This window comes from Rattus norvegicus, chromosome 17 (genome assembly GCF_036323735.1).
Source record: "Rattus norvegicus strain BN/NHsdMcwi chromosome 17, GRCr8, whole genome shotgun sequence".
NCBI classification, from domain to species: domain Eukaryota; kingdom Metazoa; phylum Chordata; class Mammalia; order Rodentia; family Muridae; genus Rattus; species Rattus norvegicus.
This window is the reverse complement of record NC_086035.1, coordinates 4410068-4434239: the sequence shown is the minus strand read 5'-3', so window position 1 is coordinate 4434239 and position 24172 is coordinate 4410068. Positions and strand designations below refer to the sequence as shown.

General features: G+C 45.4%; 1 long non-coding RNA gene across 3 annotated transcripts in view; it reads left to right on the top strand.

Annotated features, from left to right (window-relative positions):
* The first annotated feature begins 12173 nt into the window (after positions 1 to 12173).
* Positions 12174 to 24172, top strand: part of LOC103694025 (uncharacterized) — a 41427-nt gene continuing 29428 nt past the window's right edge. For 2 of the 3 annotated variants that reach the window (XR_596587.4, XR_005495522.2), the window contains exon 1: positions 13284 to 13360. This is a non-coding gene — a long non-coding RNA (uncharacterized LOC103694025). Of the gene's footprint in view, positions 12591 to 13283; positions 13361 to 24172 lie in introns of those variants that run through there. The other variant, XR_005495523.2, reaches the window with a different exon arrangement.

The following is a 24172-nucleotide window of genomic DNA, read 5'->3' as shown; positions in this document are numbered from 1 at the left end:
CCCTCCTCTCCCTCTCCATTCCTCTGCACCCTGACCCCACCTCCATATACTTAACTGCAAGCGACACGCTTCAAGACGCCCATGGGTGTCTGCAACACTCGGTGGCACCAAACTCCTTAAACAGTTATCTCCCAGTGTAAATAGATATATAATCACGTTTAGTTTACCTTTCACATCAGCCACCATGGGTGATTAACAAGGATATTGAATAATGAAATAGAGCGGGCTTTCTAAGACTCTGACAGTAGCTATATGGGTATAGCCCACTGTCTCTACTCACCGTTTCCGTGTTACCTGTGGATAACCAAGCCCTCATAATCAGAGCACACAGGTCAGAATATATATGGATGTTTAATAGATGAAGATCTGAGTTCTCATCTAGGGGTGACAGAGCAGGCCTGTGTCTGGGCACGTGCATGGTCTTCACAAAGTTGCCAGGTAGAAGTGGCTTCTTCCAAAGGCCCACTTTCCTGCCTTCCAACACCAGGTAAGTCCCCTCCCTGAGCTTCTGGCTTATCATCCTATCTCAGATCTACTCCAGTGCCTTCTCAATGGCAGCCCTTGGCCCACACAACTCTCTCTCTCTCTCTCTCTCTCTCTCTCTCTCTCTCTCTCTCTCTCTCTCTCTCTCTGCTGTTAACTAACATCTCAGGGATTCTGTCTGCAGTCTCCAAGGCTACTGGAAACTGACAACTGCTCAGTAGATGAAGATGGGTTTGGAGAAACAGTGTCTTCCGGTTCTTGAACTCCCTTTTCAAAGGGGTGTTTTGTGAGCACGTCTCCATCGGGGATGCACTGGGATCCATGCAGAAGCAGGCACTCTTACCCCTTATCTTTATGTGCTACAAATTTCAATTCATTTTCAGGCAAGTTGGTTGAGCACACAAGCCCCCCCCCCGGGGGGGGGTAGGAGTCTGGGATGGGGGTATGGCATCACTCAGTCAACGCAGATGTAAAGTCAGTCTGGGGCCCACATGCGCTGAGAATGCTGGCGGCCAGCCAGAGAGCAGGTCTCAATTAAGCAGATTAGGCCAAAGAAAGCACATACGAGAGCCAGGCACCTCACCCAAATTCCAGCGCAGTTTCTGAACATACCCTGTTCCCAACGCTAAGGAGAAACCGAAGTGTACAGATCCTCCAGCCGGTTCCAGAACCTTCTGCTCAAATCTCAGGTTTCCCCTGGCACCAGGCAGGAGGCCTGGAGGTGCTGTGTGTGTGTCTGTGTGTCTGTGTGTGTCTGTGTGTGTCTGTGTGTGTGTGTGTGTGAGCATAGAGAGGTACAGCCTGTGTGCACCCAGAAAATTCCTCCCACTGAGGGCAGCAGTTGCTCTGTCTTGTTAGGACCACGGCACACAATGGTTTCTTTCTAAACAAACAGACGTGGAGAGCACCCAATAAGTCACTCGGAAGACACACAGGTCACATCCAATCAGTGGCCCCCGAGTGCAGACAAGCAACCTTCTATGCTTGCTGGCTCTGGAAGAGATATCATCTATCCCCTTGCTCAGGCCCCGTAATTGCATCTCATTTCTCAATCCTGAATAATGACCTCTCCTCCACTCACTTACAGAATGCTTCGGAGGAAACAGATCTGAGCTCACTGGCCCAGAAATTCTAACCAGATGATGGAAAAATGTTTTGGAAATGTAAGAGTTCTTTGGATTTTTAAGAGAGCCCCCCACATAATCTAATAAATAGCATTTTTGAGGCCCACTCTTGCAGTGGGGCCAGCATGACTGGTCACCAATCTGTAGCTATCGTTCTTCTCAGGAGGGAATAGAAGACTTTCCCTTCTTGGACAAAGCAGTAAAGGGAAATACATGCCTTGCAAATGTTTTACACACACACACACACACACACACACACACACACACACACACACCCCACACAGGGATGGGGGGGGGTTAGCAGACTATGCTGGCCAGCTCTTGAGAGGCAGAGGAAGGCGGGCTGCTGTGAGTTCACAGTGGATGGGAGGAAAGGGGCTTTCCCCTCACAGCCAGCTGTGATTGTCTCACCTCTCTGAAGGCCACGATCCTAAGGGAAGAACCAGGTTTGGGCATAGCATTGTTTATCCACCAGACTTTCTGGCCATGATGTCAGATGTCGGTTACATCATCTGTACAGAGTTTGCTAGGGGCAAAACCCGATGCGATAGAGAGAATCTCTTGTACAGTGGAAGGTGGACGGAAGCATCACCTGTCAGTCAAAATGCTGTTGGCCTCTTAGCTGAGACAGGAAATAGGAAGGTGGAAGTTTTGGTACAGAGAGATTTCTGGGATAGAATCGGGTGGAAAGAGATTCAACCTGAACTCTGAGGAGTATGGTCACATGATCCCGTGGAAAGGTAACTAGCCACGTGGCAGGACTTAGAATAGAATAAATGGGATAATTGAGTCAATGTCATTAATAAAAGTCCTTTCCGACAGTGCACCTATGGGAAAAGAAAAAACAGTGGACCACTCACATAACAAAGCTGGTTCTCCCTTGAGAATGACTGAGGCTTGGGAGACAGCTCAGCAGTTAAGAGCACTGGCTGCTCTTGCTGAGGCCCAGGGATTAATTCCCAGCACCCACAATCTAGCTCCAGGGAAACTGGTGCCCTCTTCTGGTGTCCGAAGGTACTGCACACAGGTGATACACAATATGTGCAGACAGAACGCCCTACATCTAATACGAAACTAAAAACAGTTAAATAAGAATGGTTAATCTTAGTGGAAGATACAACCTTTTCTCTTTGCTTATTATATTTCTGAGTACTCTGTTCCCAGTGTCTCTGAGCACAAATTTCAGGTTTGGCATGTGTTATTACTAATCACTTCTAAGGACTACGGTAGGTAAAGGCCTCTCCAGTCTCTGGGATACCAATGGTCAATTCTTCAGACAACCTTTAGTCCCACATCAAGAACAGGACCCGGGGCTGATGGTCCTGGGAAGTCATGTTTGTATGATGCTTGTTTTGTGTAGAGATGGAACACAGGCATCCCTTATAGACGAAGCTGTTCTATATGGAAAACTAAAAGATGGATAAGAGCCATAACACACAGTTATTCTCAGTATCTGCAGAGGACTCACCCCCAGGATGTCCCACAAACATCAAAGGGTGACGTCTGTCCACCAGGAAGGTACAATGCACCATTTCCACACACCCTCTCCTCAGCTCTTCCCCCATCTCATTTATAAAGCTGGGAGTAACTGAGTAAATAGTTGTTGTGTTACATTGTTTCCAGATCAAAGAGGAGGGGAACAAAAGTCTGAACATATTTGGGACAGATGCAGTTCCTTTGCAAATATTTGTATCTGTGGTTGGTTGAATCCACTGATGTGGGGATCCGCTGATAGGGCTGACTGAAATCCAATCTTCGCTTTGGCCAAAGTCTGCCAGATGTTTCTACCACTTGATCCTCTCTGCATGAAGTGGATATGTGAGAAACAGCCTGAGGCCACAGTGGGCATAGGAAGGAAGCCCCATGTGGAGGTGGCACTGCTGAAGAACAAGGTCAGACTGGAGAGGTGGCTCAGCGGTTAGAGCACTGACTGCTCTTCCAGAGGTCCTGAGTTCAATTCCCACCAACCACATGGTAACTCACAACCATCTGTAACAGGATCTGATGCCTTCTTCTGGTGTGTCTGAAGAAAGTGACAGTGCACACATATACGTAAATGAATCTTAAAAAAAAAGGTCAAGGTCATGGTAAAATAGGCCTCAGAAGACCCTAGACAAATGACAAGCTTGAGTGGGATGGCTCACTGTCCCAGAGGGTCATGTGGCCTCTGGGTGGAAAACTCTCCTATCCCAAGTCAGAAAAGCAGCAGCAACAGCAGAAAGCCATGGAATTTGAAGGGTGGATGGGTATATAGTCTTAGTTAGGGTCTTGTTGCTGTTAACAGACACCTTGACCAATGTAAGTTTTATAAAGGACGACATTTAATTGGGGCTGTCTTACAGGTTCAGCGGTTCAGTCCAGTATCATTAAGGCAGGAATAGGGAAGCATCGCAGCATCCAGGCAGGCATGGTGCAGGAGGAGCTGAGTTCTACATCTTCACCCGAAGGAAGCCAGGAACAGACTGAGCATCCCCAACTAGGAGGAATGACACACTTCCTCCAACAAGGCCACACCTTCTAATAGTGCCAGTGCCACTCCCTGGGCCAAGCATCACACACACACACACACACACACACACACACACACACACACACACACACACACACATTTCTAATTTGCTTACTCATGGTTGCTGATTAAGTGGACAGTTCAGCGTTTCTTAAGCAACAATTCTCTTCTACTTTTGCAAAAGATGCTTACTTTCAGTTCCACCTTCTGTAAAAGAAAAGCCTATGTTCTTTAGACAGTAGTTTTTGAAAGTGTCTTTATAGGAATATATTCAGAAATGCAGAGAACAAACACTAGTATTCATACACTTGTTACATGTGTATAAAAAGAAACCCTACATTTATACACATGCATACACATGTGTTGACACACACACATATATATTCTATTTAGAAATAGAAACATGTGCATGCATATATGAGTGCATGCATGTTTTTATGCCCTTCATTTCAAATTTTTCATACATATTTTAGAACATATACCAATATTCTTAATGATAGTATTTTAAGTTGAATTAGCCTGTGGCACAGTTGAGACAATTACAACCTTATTTTCTATAGTTTTAAGGGTTAAGTATCTTAAAATTATAAGTATTCAAGGAAAGTAAAACTTTGTTTAAATTCATGGCTACTTAGTAACAAATACATTATCACACACACTGGTTACTTTTGGAAAATTAAGAAGTGAAAATTCATTGCTCTGAAACAAAAGGTAAATTGTATTTGTATAATTGTATTATACCTTCTAATTATATTAATTGTGCCTTCTAGTTATTAATAAATAATAATAAAACTAAAATAAAATAAAACAATTTTACACTTTTAATGAAGTAATTGAGCAAGGCCCATCCTATATGCAAAATGTTTGAGCAGTGGATGTCTGTGTGTAACTAGATTATTTTATGACACTTCCTACTGGAACTTGATCAGCCTGTCTGTGCCATCATAGCCAGCTGTGGTGGAGCAATGCTGACAAGGACAGTCACTTATGGCTTTTTTTTTTTTTTTGAGTCTTCAAATTGCTATCTAATTATAATTTTGTCTTCGGTGATTTTTTTTAATACAGATAATTTACAACAATTTTCTTTTAACACTATCTGAATTATCTCACAGAAGAAGAGTATGGAATTGGTTTATGCAATATGATAAGAAACAACCATCTAGGGGGTCAATAAAATATTCTAGACATTGATGAAGTCCTCTTACCCCTTCCCATCTCCCCTTGGCTCCCCATATCCCCCTTCCCTTTCTCTTCCCCACCCTCTCTCTTCTTCTCCCTTCTCCTTTCCCTTTCCTCCTCTCCTTTCTCTCCCTACCTCTTCCTTTCTCCCCACTCTCTTCTCCTCCTTCCCCCCAGGATATTCTCTCAGATGCTTCACAGAAGCCTCTCTGGTATTCCAGCTACTCACTGGGCACAGGCCCGCTGCTTGCAGATAAAGCTGTGTTTAAATACTTTCGCCTTGATAGCCAGTCAAGATTGCAGTCGTGACAGGAGCAAACTACAACAGATGTCAGTCCCTCTTAGCCTAGCAACTCCGGCTCATAGTCTTACGTCTAACAAAGCTGAGTGTGGCTTCTGGGTAGTTGGAAAGAGACATACAGATAAGGGGACGCTGGGCTCCAGTTGCCAGGCCTGAGGAGCAACCTAGCCTTGGGAGGATGATAAACCAGCCTGCCTCCATCTTGGGCTTGAAAACCATCTTATAGAAAAGACAAACTAAGTCCATTCCTGATTGTGATTAAATCTGTTTCTCAAGGATTGGGTGGGCTATGTCTGAACTACAAATGGTTCTGTACTGACTGTTACAGAAGTGGTGAGCATCCCTTTGTTTCAAAACGTGGTCATGACCTTGCAGCTATATCTTTGTTTCAGTAAGTTATGACCAACTTGCTAGGTTTATGTATTCCCTGCTTCTGCAACCCTGCCTTTTTGTCTGTCCAATCCTGTAGGTTGATGTCGTTACGCAAGTGAAGGCGGGTATAGGATAGAACGAGGCCGGTCATTGGATGAGAAGGAAGTATGGGTGGGAGAAAAGTTTTAGAGAGGCAGAGGAGGCAGGAGTGAGGAGGAGGAGGAGGAGGAGGGGGAGGAGGAGGAGGAGGAGGAGGAGGAGGAGGAGGAGGAGGAGGAGGAGGGGGGGGGGAGGAGGAGGAGGAGGAGGGAGGCAGCCGAGAGAACAGGGCAGTGGATGTTAAGATTCCTCTCTGCACATTTACAGTTGTTATGACCGTTCTTGAGGGATGGGTGTGTACAAGACTTTGTGTGTCTAGATGAGCAAATTATATCTTATCTAGGTAGGCGGTTTATATCCTTATCAATTGGTTGTAAGTTTATCGTGTGGCTGTATTGTGGATTGAGAATCTAACATGTAAATCTGATTGTTGGGTTACAGTTTGTTGAGTCTTGATTTTACCAGGTGGCTGGAACTAGAGAGCTCGAGGCTAGCAGAGAGACACCAGGAGAGATACTAATCTGTGATGAATGAGCGTAGTTCCAATGGCCCTGTTGGAGCTAGAACTGGCGACCACCAGGGTACATGCAGGAACTGGTTCTGCTGGGTTTTGTTGTTTTGTTTTGTTTTTTAATACATATTTTTACTGTAACAAAATCCTCCATTTGGAAACCCCCTACTCCTGAGCTACAAAAACCTTAAAATCAACAGAGAAGCTTCCTCTTGCCTCTGAGCCCTCCTCTAGAGATCAGCAGTGACCAATGCAAGGGAAACCACATTTCCTAAAACAGTGATGGCTTGAGACCAGAAGAGCATCCCATTTGATTGGTTCTGGTTGGTCTCTTTTCCTATTTCCAGGGCCTCGGGTTTTTTTGGTTTTTTTTTTTTTTTTTGTTTTTGTTTTTTTTTTTAAACTTCCCTTAGGGCAGACTTCCTGGATTCATCAAGAGAAAAAACAATAGCTCCCAAAGAAGATGTTTAAGGTATGACAAAGTTTCATCTCAAATACAGGGAACTGACTTGGTGGTGTCTAGATGCTCAAAGGCCCCTGGGCTTGCCAGGGAAACACCTGATAATAATCTCGATGGTCACCCACAAGTCACTCTACAAGAAATATTGTCGCAATGTTAACAAAGTGGTAAGAACACTGTTGGTATTATTGTTTTCTTTATACCCAAAAGTACCCATTCTCTACAATGATCCTACGCATTTATTTTACATATGAAAGCAATGATATATATTATACATGTATATATATGTAATATTTATCCTAAGTGTTGGTAAAATGCTTTCATGTAGGTGTGCACTCAAATATAAAAACCATAAGCAGATTAAGATCACTGGAATCCAAATCCAAGATTGTCATCACCGATGTTCGCAGAGTGCACAGGATGAGGTGGTATTCGCAGATGAAGGAAGGGGCCCGTGCTCTGCATCAGATGGTTTTCTCTCTTCAACCAGTTATGTTTCTAGAACACCCATCTCCCTATTCTTTTGCCTTCTCACCCCCATCCTAATTGTGATGTCCTCTCATGATGGGGATTCCTCCCCCATGTGTCCTGTTGGGCACAGTTCTGAGATTACCCACTTGACTATTCCCAGCAGACTCCAGTGACCTTGACTGTAGGAATGAATCCCTGACTCACAATGCCCAGCTCTGAGACTTAAAACAGCTGGGGAGGCGATGACTGGAGGTTTACTTATGGCATCAGAATCCCACCGTCGGGTTGTGCTGAGTACCAGGCCGCTTCCCTTTGGGAGTTATCCCACGGGCTTAGTTGGCCATAGCAGTCATTAAGTGCAGTTATGGATCCCAACGTGCAACTTTAAAGCAGAATTCCAAGAAACCTGCCTCTAACGGGTCAATCCATTTGCTTGGATAAACAAATACCAGAGTTCAGAAAGGGGGTCAGGAGCAGAGGGTTGCCTTTATTTCTGAAAAGCGGGGCTTTGAACTGGGTTCATTTGCCTTAGAACTGCATGAAGTCAACCTAGAGAACAAAACTGTCCTTAAATCAAGCCCTCTCCCCAACCCCACCTCTGAGGTGCTTATTCATTTACGAAAACGTAAGACCTCCATTTTAATGCTCCATTAATCCTAATTTGCACTTCTTCCTGGACTGTCAACAAATTTGGTCCTCATTATCGTGAAGCTCCTCCTCCCCTTCTCCTGGGTCTGGCTCTCACTTCTTCCTTCACAAGTCTAAGTCATCTGGGTTAGCAACACCAAAGGAACAAGGCAGGGGGAGGTTTTAGGGAACTTAATTTCCAGTTGCTGTAGAATGTGCAACAGCAAGGAGGAAAAAAAAAATGGAGTGGTATTCTAGGCTGCATGGGGAAAGAGAGCACGGTAGGAGATACAAAAAGAAGGCAGGCCATGGCTTCACAGGTTGTTTCAGCTTGCTGTTGCTATAACGAAATACCCAAGGGGGCAATATTTGGGAAGAGGTTTAATTGCCTATAAGTTCTGGAGAGTGGGGTGTCCATGAGCTTGTCAGAGACAGTGCCGCACCCCATTCAGCCCCCGGGGAGGCCCTAATACAGAGACAGCACAGTGCCCCTTTGGGTCCCTCTTTTTCTTCTTAAGTCTCCCATGCCATGGGGGAGCTCCAATCTCATGACCTCATCACAGCTTAATTTGAGCCTCCACCTACACATACCATGGACATATGAGTTTTGAGAAGGTTCCAGTATGGGAATTTGGGAGGACACCTTTAAATCACAGTAGGGGATCTGGGCCAGTGTCCTTGAGAAGGTAACTTTCACAACAAAGTAGGGTGGCCTCCTGGGGTGGAGGAGCCATGAGTTTGAAGGTGTGGGGGTAATGGGGTGCAAGGAGGGATGATGAGGTTGGAAAGATCATAAGGCACCAATCGGATGGAGTTCTGTGGGCCATTGGTGGCTCTCGAACTTTACTGAGATGCACAGAAAGCAAGTGTGGGACTTCAGATGGCTGTCTGTGTAACCCAGCTGGCCTGCTGAGACGGGTTCCAGACAGGTAGAGGTTGAGTGTATGAGTTCTGATTTAGATGCTTGAGGAAAAGTGGGGGCAGTGGGACCCTCAGTAGGCAGTGAAGGTTGTGCTGAGGGATTGGGGGTGATAAAGGTGACACAGTCAAAGGAGTCTGGAGCTGAGCAGTGGGAAGGATGGAGGTTCTATTTCCTTCAACTTCTCTGTTGTTTCTGGGACTCAGGGGTGGACCTGCAGAAGGCTGTGGTCAGTACCCTGGGTTGCATTAGTTTCACAGAACTGGGAAATATGATTTTTTAAAACAAGCATGTTTAAATAGATAACTGAAAGTTCCCTCTTCTTGTTCACGAAACCTGGAATTTTCCATCCCGAGCTCCCCTGGGGGGCTGACTTGTCATAGCTAGTTGCTTCCCTGGCTGAGGCCCTCCTGGGGAGACACTGGGTGCTTCAAACCATCTGCATTTACATGCTAACCTAGCCAGGGTGGTACATGGCTGTGGGGATGGGTTACTTCTTATGTGTTTGGGGCATTTCTTTTCCAACACCTCCAGGTCCAGGAGAGGTGCAGGGGAAGAAAAAGGAGATGAAGCTGTACCCCTAGTCTGCCTTTCCTGTTCTCTTGTGCTGTAAATGCTGGAGGCTCAATCTATAGCGCCTGAGACAATTTTTTTTATTAGAGGCCAGGTCAAAAATATCAGTGAGCTCAAGGCTAGTGAGTTCATGGATCTTAGAGAAGAGTCTACTATTATCAGTTTACTAGACCAGCACAATTTCTAGCTGCATTACAAATACTTATAGCCACAGATAAATGTAGCTCTCATTCCTCATCAAAGAAACCTAAAGAAAAACGGATGGAGACCATTATAGGAAACCACAACTAGTCAGAATGCAAAGAACAATTGGTTCTGGTATGCTCAGCTCCATCATCTGGGATGCTCAGCTCCATCATCTGGTATGCTCAGCTCCATATCTGGGATGCTCAGTTCCATCATCTGGGATGTTCAATGCTCAGCTCCATCAGCTGGGATGCTCAATGCTCACCTCCATCATCTAGAATGCTCAATGCTCACCTCCATCATCTGGGATGCTCAGTGCTCAGCTCCATCATCTGGGATGCTCAGTGCTCAGCTCCATCATCTGGGATGCTCAATGCTCACCTCCATCATCTAGAATGCTCAATGCTCACCTCCATCATCTGGGATGCTCAGTGCTCAGCTCCATCATCTGGGATGTTCAGTGCTCAGCTCCATCAGCTGGAATGCTCAATGCTCAGCTCCATCATCTGGGATGCTCAATGCTCACCTCCATCATCTGGGATGCTCAGTGCTCAGCTCCATCATCTGGGATGCTCAATGCTCACCTCCATCATCTGGGATGCTCAGTGCTCAGCTCCATCATCTGGAATGCTCAACTCCATCAGCTGGGATGCTCAATGCTCAGCTCCATCATCTGGGACGCTCAATGCTCAGCTCCATCATCTGGGACGTTCAGCTCCAGGTAATGTATCTACAACACTGCTGCTCCTAAACACTGCAGAAGGTGGGCCAGAAGGATGGTAAGACCCAGAAGACCAGGAAACGGTCTGTGAGATTTTGTCTCCTAGAAATCACAGGGAACAACATGATACTGTAACAATATGTCTGCCTAAACAAGATCCAAAGAAAGACAATACCAATGGATATGCTAGCACGGGAGGGAAGGGGCAGCCCATGGAGCCTCAGCCATAGACAAAGAACTATAGGCAACTAAAGACTACTGAGAGTGGGAGAGCCAGTCTTTCCTGGGGGTTGGTTATGGAATGCCAGTGGTCAATGCTGCCCATCAGTCAGTAGAACTCCTTCTTACTGTAAAGACCACAGGTGCTTTGCTATAGAGGTGTGGTTTGCAAGGGAGTTTTGATATAAATTACCCTGGAGCTTTGTCATGATAATTGTCACATGGAGACTTTCCCCCCACAGTTTTACTGTGCTTAAATGTGTAAGAAAAATAAACCACAAGGTCAGACTCTGGAAGTTTTTGTACTAACTGAGTTCCATTCTTCACCTCCCGTGTGTCATTTCCTTGTCCACTATGATGCTCGTGGGAACTCCAATACCCACAGGCTCATATTATATGAATACTTGATCCCCCGTTGATGAAACCGTTTAGGAAATATTAGGAGGTGTATCTTGCTATATCTTGCTCTCTAACTCTATTTTTATTTTGAGACCAAGTCTGTTAAAGAAGCTTATTGCCTTAACTAGGCCATCTGGCCAATGGCCTGCTTCTCTCTCCACTAGGCTGAGATTACAAGCTCACCCTACCATGCATGACTGTTTATGTGGATGCTGGAGACCTGGACCTAGGTCCTCAGGTCTGCATAGCAGGTATTTTGTTGACTTTCTTGTTGCTTCCCTATACATTCTGGGGAATTAGGGACAGGGGGAAAGGTATTGACGGATGACCACAGAAGGCCACAAAAGAGGTCACTTACTGGTTCCTTTCCCCTACATGGATTCCAAGAGATCACACCCAGAAGAAAAGGAAATAGCCAACTCAAGAGAAATGAAATCATTCTTTCAACACACACAGAAAAATACATGTGTTAAGGGAAACACATGTTAAAATTTTGAGTTGGGCCCAAGTTGACGTTCACTGCTGTGATAATCCTTGTTTTGAAAGCACACAGGGACCCATGCAGACTTCATATTCTCAGAAATAAACCCTTTTATTCTAAGGTGCCATCGACATCTCTAAGGGTCCAAACTGCAAGTCCACCATTGACCTGCTTATTCAAACTTTTCAGGACTCTCTTAGGCTATGGTTTGGAGGTTCCAGGAGTGTGGGCGTGAAGGGTTTATCTCTCGTAGGTTAGGCTCCCGGTGAGGCAATGAGGCCTTTAACTGCTACAATCAAGTGGCTGGGTCACCCGGATACTGTTACAGGGAGTTGGTCCAGTTCTGTTGAAACAGTGAATCATTCTTGGGAGAGAGTACGGAGGACAAACCCAGCCCCTCCTCAGTTTCCTGTGTCACCCTGTGATCTCCACCTCCTACATTTATTTTACCATGATGCTCCACTGGTGAGTTCCTCAGCAGAGGCCAAACACTATCCAGCATCATGCGTTTCATTATAATAATGAAAAATGAACTAGCGTACGTGGGGGAGAAATATTTGAGAGCGTGTGTATTTTCCTTTTAAGCATCCCTAATGAGAACCACTCTGTTGTTATGGTATGCCTAAAGACCGGCCAGGAGACACACTATCTTTAGTGATAAATTTACGAGCTCAAGGGGCTATCTTTAGTGACTCATTTATGAGCTCAGACACCCCCCTTTTTTTCAGTTATGCTGGCTTCCACCCCTCCCCCTTTCCTTCTCCCTTCCCCTAATTCACCAGCAGAAGCCAACGAAATAACTGACAAGAGCCTAGATGGAAGGCAGAAACGGAGAACATTTCTAGAGACTCCTGCATGAGAAAAGGGCCCGGGAATCAGGAGAGGTCCTGCCATCCATCCGCAGGCCAGAGGACAGAACAGCAAAGGCAGAGTAGGAGACCAGTCTCTACCCACAGGTAACTGCAGAGCCTTCCATCCCTCCTCCACTCCTCATTGTTAGTTTGACTGGATCTAGAATCACCTTGGAAATGCCTCCCCACGTTGTGGCTGTATCCTGACAGGTTTAGCTGAAGACAGAGACCATTCTTTCTGTGAGTGGAACCATCCCTCGGGTTGGGTGGGATCCCAGCTGAATAAAAATGTAACAGTGAACTGGGCACCAGCTCAAGCTGTGCAGGCTTCCTGGGGCATCACCTGACCAGCTCCCACCTTATGCTCCCACCACACATCTTGTCCTCCGTGATGAGTTGAGTGTCTCCTTAGCCTCCAACCCATAGTAACTGTCTTCCTCTGTCAGCTGCTTTGTCACAGCAAAGGGCATCTGTTGGGGTAGAAATCTCGGCTCAGGTCTGGACAAACCACACCGAAGCCAACATGGTTCCATGTGGAAAGGTTTAATGAGAGAAGAGTAGAAGAGGGGAGGAGTAAAGGCTGGCCATGAGCACGTGGAGGGAAGGGGAAGGGGAATGGGGAGAGAAGGGACAAAAGGGAAGGGGGGGGAGAGGGCAAGAGACAAGAGGACAAGAGAATGAGAGGCTGAGGAGGGGCCAAGCAGCCCCTTGTATAGTGAGTCAGGCATACTTGGCTGTTGCCAGGTAACTGTGGGGCAGAGCATACCTGGCTGTTGCCAGGTAACTGTGGGGGTGGAGCTTAGACGGAATGACAACAGCATCTGTACCTACTATGCCAGGCCGTCTGTACCTACTATGCTCATCTGTTGTTAAAGGTAAATGCTTCTGATTCATTTGAAAGCTTTAAACTCTAGTAAGATTTTCAATGTTTACAAAGCTGTTTAATGCCCTCCACTATTGCTTCGGAGTTAAACGTAATCCCTTAATTTATGTTGATGTTCTTCTAGGAGGATGAACTTGATGAGACTTTTAGAACGAGGAAAGCTTTCGTTCTTTCCTGGGGAGGGGGAGATTTTTTTCTCTGCCTGTTCCTGGCTGGCCCTGATATTGGCTGATTTTATAAACCTAGATATTTCTACTTCCTTCCTTGCCGTGACTTCGAGAACCCCCAAGTACCGAGCGAACATGAACTGTCAACGTGTTTCCTGTAGGGGTCAATGGTCACATGATCAGCGGCCTCCTTGTTCTTTGTACCACGAGGTCTGGCGTTCCAAAGGCCCTGTTAGAGTCATTTCAAATCACTTTAGGACAACTGACCAGGATTAGAGACCGGCATGTTGTGGTGGAGGAGAGGGCACGTCTCCAAAGTTTTCTGTTTTAAGCCTAAACAGTCTCCTGGAAGGCTCCTTTGGAAGGGGAGAGACTTATTAAATTTTAAAAAATGTCTTTAGTGTCTTTCCAAGTCCTAGTTCTGTGGCCATTGCTGGATCATTAACTCTGTCCGAGGCACCAAGTAAGCTGGGAGGCTCCCAAGGCCCTGAGAACAAAGGGGGCTGCTTCAGGCAGATGGGCTAGGGTGTGAGCACCTGTACAGCCGCCATGCCTTCAGTTTTGACCTTTATCTATGATGATAACAGCCAGAGAAAAACTTCCCCCAACCCCTACCTCGCACCTCCCAGCTTCCCTGTACCCAGCAGCAGAGCCCAGCTAATTGTGAGCATATGAGTGTTCAGGCATCGAGTTGTATATTTAGTCCATGGCTCTGACAGGCCTTCCTTGGCAGTCGCTAATCACACAGGCATTAATTGCTCTTCTCCAGGACTCCAGCAACAAGAAGGCTTCTCTCTCAGAAGCAGCTACACAGAGCTGGGAAGTCATGGTGTCTTTTTGTGGACAGTCCCTGGGGCAGCTGTCTCCCTTCCTTGTTGGTTTTGTTTTGTTTTTGTTTGTCAACAAGCTTCAAGAAAGGAAAGGAAAGAAGGAAAGAAGGAAGGAAGGAGAATACTGGGTTAGCCTACCCAGGCTCCTGGCTGGCGTCTTCAGAAAGGCAGTTCCACGGTGTCTAGTTTCAGGGTAGCTTACTAAGATCATAATTCCAGACCATGGATGGCTCTCCCAGATGTCTTTGGTCAAGTTAATCGCAGTTTGCCTAGAGGTTGAGTCTCCAGGTAATCCATCATGGTGTAATTGTAAATCAAGAGCTCCTGCTTCTTGAAGCTCAGGCTGCTTAGCTAAGCCTGAGCCCCAGGACAGTTAGCCCGAGGCCCCCAGCCTTTATCTCTGCAGTTTTGCAGCTGAAGCCAATTAAACAGTTCTTTCAGACTGAAAAAGCCTAAGAAGTTACACTCGGATGCACAGTCAACAAGTACACAGCATCCTGACACCATAGTGACACCAAGTCGTGATACGGGTCCTCCACTGGCTCCAGAATTCTGTTTAAAACTAATTATTGTGGGTTGGGGATTTAGCTCAGCGGTAGAGCGCTTGCCTAGCAAGCGCAAGGCCCTGGGTTCGGTCCCCAGCTCCGAAAAAGAAAATAAATAAAATAAAACTAATTATTGTTGTTGTTAGTAGCAGTCATAGTAGGATGATGGTGGTGGTGGTGGTGTGTGTGCGCCTCTCTCTCTGTCCATGTGTGTGTGTGTTTGGTGTGGGAATGTGGAAGTCAGAGGTCAGCTTTGTGGACCTTTTTGTCTTTTATGTGGTTTCTAGGACGTGAATGTAGTTGTCAGGGATTTCACAGCAAGGACCTTACCCACCAAGTCATCTCCTCAGGCCTGACTGAGGCTTTTTAATCCTAGATGGTGGACAGTTGGGATGACATCCTGTGTGACCTTGGACAGGGATCCCGGTGCTGTATATGTGTGGAAGGGAAGGAGTTCTTGTCATGTACGTCTTCCTGCTTCCCCTGACTCTTTGTCCTAAGTCCTACAAGCCTTCCTGGATTCATGTTCTCTCTCCAGCCTGAAGTCAGTCTCTTCTCCACTCACAGGGAAGGTTTAGTTAGAAACCTAGAACCGAAGAACTGACTTCTAATCTACACCAAAGAACTCTGCTGCCGGATGCCCAAGACACTATATATATCCAAGCTGGTAAAATGTAGCTATACCTGTATATACATGTAATTACATGAATACCACATACATCATTTAATCTAGAGTCACGGACAGTTGACAGTCTTCTTTGTTTACACGTATAAAATGCAAAGATGAGGAAAGACATTGTCCAGAACATTCTCAGGTTAGCGTATGCACAGGCAGCCTTTGACTCCCACTCGAGCTCTACGTAGAGAGCTCACACCATTGAGACTTCAATGGTTGGCATTTGGTATATTTCCATCACCTGCTCTGACTCTTTCCTGTGGCACATCAGCTGAAACTGTTGCCCTGGGTTTCCATAAGCCCTATCCGTATCCTGTACTCCTCAGATCTTTGGCCCATCCTGACACCAGTTAAGAGATGTTGATTATTGATTGTTTGCTGTATCTGAGCTTCCTGGGGGCAACTCCTGAAGTCCGGTCAACGGGAAAATAAGAAACTAACTTTCCTTTCAGACCATGTGTCCCAGGAAGACTTGCAGCCCAGAAAGCTTCTGAATTCACTGGTCTCTGAGACCATGTCAATCTCTGCTCAGAAGGATGTCGGAATGCAAAGTGCCTGCTAGAATCACAGCATCCATGAGTATCCCAGGGTGGGAAATTCAAAGCGTTTCCCCCAGATTTTATTCAGGGGTATTTGCAACTACAGAACTGCGGTTAGATTTCAAAGTCAGCTCTCTGTCTTGCTCCTTGTTACTCTTTCTTTTCTCTCTCTTTGGAGTCAGAGTATTTATCTACACCACAAAGGTTTACCACGCCCCGCCCCATCAGTACCTTCCCTAGACTTTCCTTTACATTAATTGCTTTGCAAAAACTACAGTCACCTTTGAGAGGAGATTCACAGCTGATTTCCTTAGATGGAAAAAGAAAAACAAAAACCAACCAACCAAACGAACTAACCAACCAACCAACCAAACAAACAAACAAAAAACCCAGCAGGCTGCCCAACATGCCTACGATCCTACCAGGCATGGTTAATCGATCGCTGCACTGTGTCCCTGCACTCTGGCACAGCCTCATGAGGCAGCCACTGCAATCAATCAGACTAGACTCTATGGCAAGGATGATGCAGCAGTAACTCAGTCAGAGGTTTTTGTTTATTTATTTAAGGAGGGGACACATTCCATGGGGCGTGTGTGGAGGTCAGAGGACAGCTTGCAGGAATCACTTCTCTTCTACCAGTGGTGGAGCTCAGACTGTGTGTACAGCAAGCACCTTTAAGGGCTGAGCCACATCTGGTCTGGAGTTTTTCCGTTTGTTTGGTTACTAAGAGTTAAAGTAACTCTTCTTCTTAGTGCTGTCTCTCCTTTGGCCATGGTGTCTCTCTCCTTTTCCCGTGTACCCGAGGACCCATGGCCATAGAGGAACGCATTTCCGGGAATTCAGAAGAGAGGAGAAGGGTCTTGCTCTGCTAGGAAGAAAGGAACTCCTAAGCATGCCCTGTTAGGGGAAAAGCTGTCAATGCTTGCCTGCTGCCCCTTGAGCTCTAATTCAGTTCTGCTATTGACTATCCCAAGGGCATCTGAGATGCAGTCTCAAATGACCAACCTCTACTCCAGCTCTGAGCATATAGCCCTTTAGACCTACCCAACATTTACTGTAAATGTCCTACATAGCGTTGTGGAGCAGTGTGTGGGGATCAGCAAACATCTGGATAAATCAAACAAAACAGATAAAACAAAAAGGTGTCTGTATGTGCAGCAGCCAAAGTCAAATCAATTGGAAAACGACTCCAGGGTGTTTTGGCAGGGCTCACGCATGTGTTGAATCACACAGCTTCGCTGCAGCCTTGGTTGTAAATAGGCACCTTATTCGTCTCCCACTGCGTGTGCCAGCATGCCGTAGGACACTCAGATTTGAGATTATTGTATGCTGAAGATATAGGTGATACGAGGGGGAAATAGGAAAAATATGGGGAGGCATCTTTAACGGGGGAGGGTGGAAGAAGACACAGTACACCGGCAACGCAGTGCCTGCACCTAAGGCTCAGGGAACATCATAGAAGAAGGGGCTGAAAGATGATAAGAACAAGAGGGTCAGGAAGTCTGCTGTGGGAGTGTGCCTTCCAGCTATGACAGGGAAGCTATGCTCAGGAAATCTCAACAACATGCCTACGGTACCAGGACCGAAACAATTCCAGCAGCAGCTGACATCCCCAATGTAGACGGAAGAAATCTCACTGGGATCCCAACTGGGGGCTGTAGGCAATTAACGATTGATGAGAGCGGGGAAAGAGTGTGATGAGCCCTCTGATTGGTTATCTGAACCCTCTGATTGGTTACCCAGCCCCAAGGACTCAGCCCTAAAAGTATATACATACAGGTAACACTGAGCTGATTTGATTCAGTAGATAACATTTGTATGTTAATTCGTTCATATGCATATGTTGTAATGAGAGTTTAAGAAGCAGAAGCCAGGGGCTGGAGAGATGGCTCAGCCGTTAAGAGCACTGACTGCTCTTCCAGAAGTCCTGAGTTCAATTCCCAGCAACCACATGGTGGCTCACAACCATCTGTAATGAGAGCTGATGCCCTCTTCTGGTGTGTCTGAAGACAGCTTTGGTATACTCACATACATACAATAAATAAATCTTAAAAAAAAAAAAGAAGCAGAAGCCATGAATTTGGAAGGGAGACAAACATGGGGATAGGGGGGAAGGAGTGTAATTATATTTTAATTAAAAAAACAAAAGACCCAATATGGCCACGTCTCCAGCCTCCCTTCTTTACTGGCTGATGATAAAGGGGGGCACTTTCGGTGTTTTTACAGTAGGTCCATGAAGTTTTTGCTTTTATAGAAATGAAATAGTTAAACTACAGAGAACAAATATTTTAATATTTTCCCTGCCATTGTTCTTCAGCAGGCATCAGATTAGTGTGTCTTTGGATTTACTCCATTAGCACTCTGGATTTGAAAGTTTTCCTTTTAAGTTGCTGACTGGACTGTTATAAATTGCTTAGTGAGTTTTTAGCTTGGAATTAGGACAGAATCATCAATCTTTTTTTTTAGATGACCCTAAATATAGTTCTGCCATTTTTTAAGAACATATTTGTGTGAAGAAGCTAACTGATGACTGTAAAATCAGCACACGTGTTGACTCTTAAGAATATTGAAGATGCCCTCCATCCCAGTATTAAATATCCAGCAATGATTTAATTCTTTATGCAAAACAGGCCACACCTATTTTATTAATATGATTTGTTCCCTCTATAATAAGTGATGACATTATATGTGTACCAAAGAATCGTTTTAAAATAAATTTATTTATTGTCTATAACTGATTTGTATGTCTAGTTTATAGACCTATGTACAAGGAACTCATGAAGATTCCTCAGGGGAAAGGAGTTGCATGTGGGAGGGCTTAAGACCACTCTGCTCCAAGCTGGCAGGAAAAGAGGTGCCTCAGACTAGACCTGTGGGTGGCGGACATGGGAGGACCTCTGTAAGTTCAGCTAAGCTCTCAGAGTTGAATCTTTATATAAAGATTTCATATAAAAAGTTTTTTTAATGTGAAGTCTTTATTGCACAGGCATAGTTGATTAAACTATTGACTAGCAGTGATCAATTAATTGTTAGTTTCTTCTGTTCTCTGGAGATGGGAGAGAAGGGCTTCAATCTCAAACTTTTAATCTCACCTTGGTCTCTCCGGAAACCAATTCTGTCCACCTCTGGTCTCCTTCGCTCTGAGAAAACTATTTGCCTTTGATGAAAGCAGAAAGCTTTATGGATGTACTGTAAAAATGCTACAAAATTTCCCCTACAAATCAGTTGTGTGCAACATTGAGAAACTATGAGAAACAAGGTTCTCCCAATCATAAAGGCACTGTCATCTAATTATTGCTAGTTCAGGACTTGTTTTGTGCTTATAAATTCAGAAATTAACAGAAAGTGGCGGGAGAGGATGGCTGTGAGGCTACCAATCTTTCAGGGGACCCAACTCTGGTTCCCAGCATCCACTGTGTCTGGAATACAGTGCCTGCAACACTAGCCCCAAGAGCATCCAATGCCTCTGGCTTCCAGTCACTGTCCCTTGAGTACAAATCCATACTTAGGTGCGCGCTTGCACACACACACACACGCCCCACATGATTTACAAAAAAAAAAAAGTGCAAATCAATTTCAAAATTTGGAAATCAGGAGCATTTAGCTATATGTTTTCATTGTTTTAGGATGCTGGGCAGTGGGGGGTAGAGTGGGGTGGGGAGGTTCCGGCCCCTTTGAAAATATTAACAGTGTGGTGTTCTGACCAGTCAGAAGGGAGAACCAGTGTATTTCCTCTTCTGAGATATGGTGGGAGTGTGCGAGTCGTTGGCACAGTTGCGTTGGGAGTGGGCAGAGGGGACCTGCTGCCTGAACACACACACACTCTCTCTCTCTCTCTCTCTCTCTCTCTCTCTCTCTCTCTCTCTCTCTCTCTCTCTCTCTCATACTTCTGAAGTCGTTTGGTGGAATAACTTGTTCTTTGTGTTTTCTTTGCCACCACTCTCTAAAGAAATGCTTGCACACAACTTTAAAATATTATCAGCGAGAGTCCACAATTTAAGGGGGGAAAATGAATGAGAGACACATTAGCGAGGCGAGAAACATCTACACCCTGCAGAACACCAGATAACTGACGTCACTTCCGGGACCCGTGCAAGCTTTTTCCTGTAGGCTGTTAGTTAAGGTGGTTCTTTCACCAGTAACTGCCGTCTTCTGATCGGGTAGCACCTGCGGTCAAACCCTGCCGCCATCTTGCCTCTTGACTGACTGGCTCCCTCCCTGTGGTGAGCAGTCCGAGGCGGCTTCCCTTGCCTGAGCAGTGACTTGCTCAGAACAGTTGAGTCCTCCTGTGGCACGGGTGCTGCTTCTTGCCACTTCCTCCTGATGTTGCAGTGGAATAGAAGACTGGACCCATGCCTATCCTGAGAAGGAGATAATCTTAGGCAGAGAAGTCCCTAGATGGTCACTAAGTTATTATAACCAATAAATAAACTCCTTAAGGTTGCAAGTGAGAAGGTGACTATTAAAATCAATTACTCTACGTATTAATAATGAAAATGAAATTATGAAAACAATTCTGCACATAATTATACCCCCCAAACACAAAACCCTGGGGAAAAATTGTAACGAATGAGGTAAAAACGCAGATCTCTGAAAGAAATAACCTTCGATAACCCTGGATATGTCCCTGATCACTGCCCAGGAGATGAAATTCTTTAAACTTTATTTTTACACACATGTACACACACACACACACACACACACACACACACACCCTTAGAGGTCAGGAGAGGGTGTCAGATCTCACAGAGCTTGTCGGAAGTACTGGTGTACTTTTTGCCACTTACCACTCAGCAATGCACGGTTTTTACTGTGTGAATGTGCTGTGATATGTGCTGTGTTGGGCTGGGCTCCAGAGGTTTTCCCAGGAGCTAGATATCTCTGGGAGAAAGGAGAGCATTTACAGTTCAAGCATCCACACTGATGAAAATTAAATCTTTGTATATAACAGTCAAAATCACATTGCAGATGTATTTAGCTTTGTTGAATTTATTTGTGGGCCACAGTTACTTTTTGTGTCGTCGTCTTAGTTCCTCTGGAAAGCAGTGGAGTGCTTTCTAGAAACTGAAGCCCTTTCTTGATCCACGAAGCTCATCCTGAGAGCCAGGGGCTTTGGCTGGTCACTACACAAGGCAACTTCCGCTGACAGGGAACAGACCCTCACTGCAACAGTCCGCTCTCATCCTTCTAAATATTTACAAGACAAGCCCATTCGCATTTTGCTTCATCCCACAGGAGAAAGTTTGAGGAAATTAAATATAGCAGGACAGCTGATCATTGTAAAAGGATGATTTAATCCCAGTGAGCTGGGGTGATTCTCAGTGAGCTGTGGCCCAGTAGGAAGAAGTGGGACAAGGAGTCTGACGGCAGGGACTGGAGCAGAAGCTGTACCTTCAGCAGTCTAGGTCAGCACAGGACATGTCAGCCCTGTGCATCTGTGCAGAAACATCCTTTTGAAAGTGGAGGGCTTTAGCAGATACTCCTGACATCGTTTACACCATCAACCATGCATCTGACTTCAAAAATGTGGAATCAATGTGATCTTCCACTACGGTAGACCCAGGGGACATTGGCTGTGATGACTGTTACTTAGACAAAACCAAAACATGGCGTATATTTGATAAAGATTACAGTTAGTTCTTCTGTTTTGATATCCTCACAGCATAATATCCTCAGGGTGCACTCATGTCGCTGCATGTGACAGACCTATTTTGCATGGCGGGATAGTACTCCACTCTGTGGACTCGATCTCACTCATTTGTGGATTCTGAAAAGACAGAGGTCATGGAAGGTCAGAGTCGAATTTCCGTAACCTGGAAAGGAAACAGTGGGTAAGAGACTGGTTTCCGTCATCACCGGAGTCCTGTTCAATGGTGAGAGTGACTATAGATAACGGCATTGAAGTTAACTAGAAGGGTAGATGTTCAGAGGCCTGGAGTTTTGTTCCCAGCATTCCAGTCTGTCAGTTTACAATCACCTATAACTCCTGCTCCAAAGGGATCCGATGCCCTCTTCTGACCTCTGTGGGCACTGCGCTCATGTGCACGAGCTCAGTCCACACACAACCAACAGCAAAAGCAGCCCATAAAAACTGTTAGTGAATGCCTCAAACCACCACGACTAAAGGTTATAATTTTGCATTTCTCTGGGATGGAGGGTGGTGTGGAGACCTACACAGGAAGGTCATTGCGGTGTCTTGGGGGGAATGGTGGCAGGTGCTCTTATCCCCATGGTGACTGTACGGTGTAATGACCAGCCATCACAAGGGCTTCTAAAGATTTCAGAGCTCAGTACTCTGGTAAATTAGTAAATGTTTGAGACATCCAGGATCACTTGAAGGATAGCATACTATTACATCGTGGGTACCATCCACTTTAAGAAAGAAACATCACAAGCAAGGTGAGATGTCTCTCCTCATGCCCCCATTCCCTACAGCAGCAGTCCTGTCTCCTCAAGATGGTCACTGAAAGGGACTTGTTTTTCCAATTAATTCTTATACAGGGCTCCTTCATATCTTTGTATGGTGTGCACACAAACCAAACTCCGTGAGTCTAAATCAAGGTAATAGTAATATCATAAAGGAAAACACTTCCTGTGTGTCTCTGTAACTGCCCAGTCCTTAGTCTGTGAGATTTCATCTAACAATACATCAGCAGCATTGGAAGGATGTGTCTCCATATTTCTGCTTTTCCTTACTGATGGCAGCTTGATTTGTAAGCAATGTTCAAACAGGAAGATGTGCAATGCACATATAACTCAAGTGTGTGTGTGTGTATGTGTGTATGTGTGTATGTGTGTATGTGTGTGTATATGTGCGTGTATGTGTTTGTGTGTGTATATGTGTCTGTGTGTGTATATGTGCGTGTATGTGTTTGTGTGTGCATGTGTGTGTATGTGTCTGTGTGTGTATATGTGTCTGTGTGTGTATGTGTTTGGGCATGTGCGTATGTGTCTGTGTATGTGTGTGTGTATGCGTGTGCATATGTATGTATGTATGTTTGTGTGTGTGTGTACATGCAGAAATAGAGGGCAGGTTGATGGATAAATGATAAATAGATAATGGATAGATAGGTGATTGTCAGATGATAGATGATAGATACATTGATAGAAAATGGTAGCTAGATAACAAATGATCGATCTAAGATTATAGACAGACACTGGTTACATAAGTGATAGAGGAAACATGAGAAAGACAGACGGACAAGGAATAGATTCTAGTGGAATGTTATTTTAAAGGGAAGATCTGCCCAGCCTGTAGGCACCCAGTCAGACTGCACATTTTGCTGCTTTATTCTTGTGGTACTGGAGCTCGGGGATGGAGCCTGTGCACCTGGGACAAGCGCTTACTACCAAGCTGCATCTGCAGAGGCCTCAACAGCATCAACATTTCAGTAAACATCATTGGAATGTTCCGTAGGAGTTGTGCTTAGAATCTGAAGCCGTCATAGGATGCTTGCTGTTCCTAGACCTCTGTGGAGACCACAAGGTTTGAAGCTTCCTTCCACAGAAATCTTAGGTCCTTAGGTGTGTGTGTGACTCTGTCAGATAGCTTGGTTTTGTTTTGATACTAACTGGAGAAACAGAAGAAAAGAAAATGCCTGGTGGAGTGCTGAGGTCAGGTGCGGCCTGCTTTTCTCTTTGTTTGGAGTGAGCTTCTCTCTGAAGGTGTGTGGAAACCCTTCACAGGAGAGGTGCTGTTGTGTTTTATAGAAAAGAAAAGGAAGCCAGGATATGTTTGGTAGAGTGAGGTGTGGTGAGGTGGAAGGAGGAGCCTCTGCAGGCCCATGCTGAGGCATCCCTTCCCCCTGAGGTACCAGCCACAGGACGGTGGGTATAGTATAGAACAGAGTTACAGAGTTTATTTAGGGCATGGGCAGGGGAACTGAGGGAGCAGAGGCAGAGAGAGAGAGAGAGAGAGAGAGAGAGAGAGAGAGAGAGAGAGAGAGGGTACCAGCCACACAACAATGGGTATAGTATAGAACAGAGTTTATTTATGGGGAGTTGAGGCTGACCATGAACACGTGGAGAAAGGGAAGAGATGGATGGG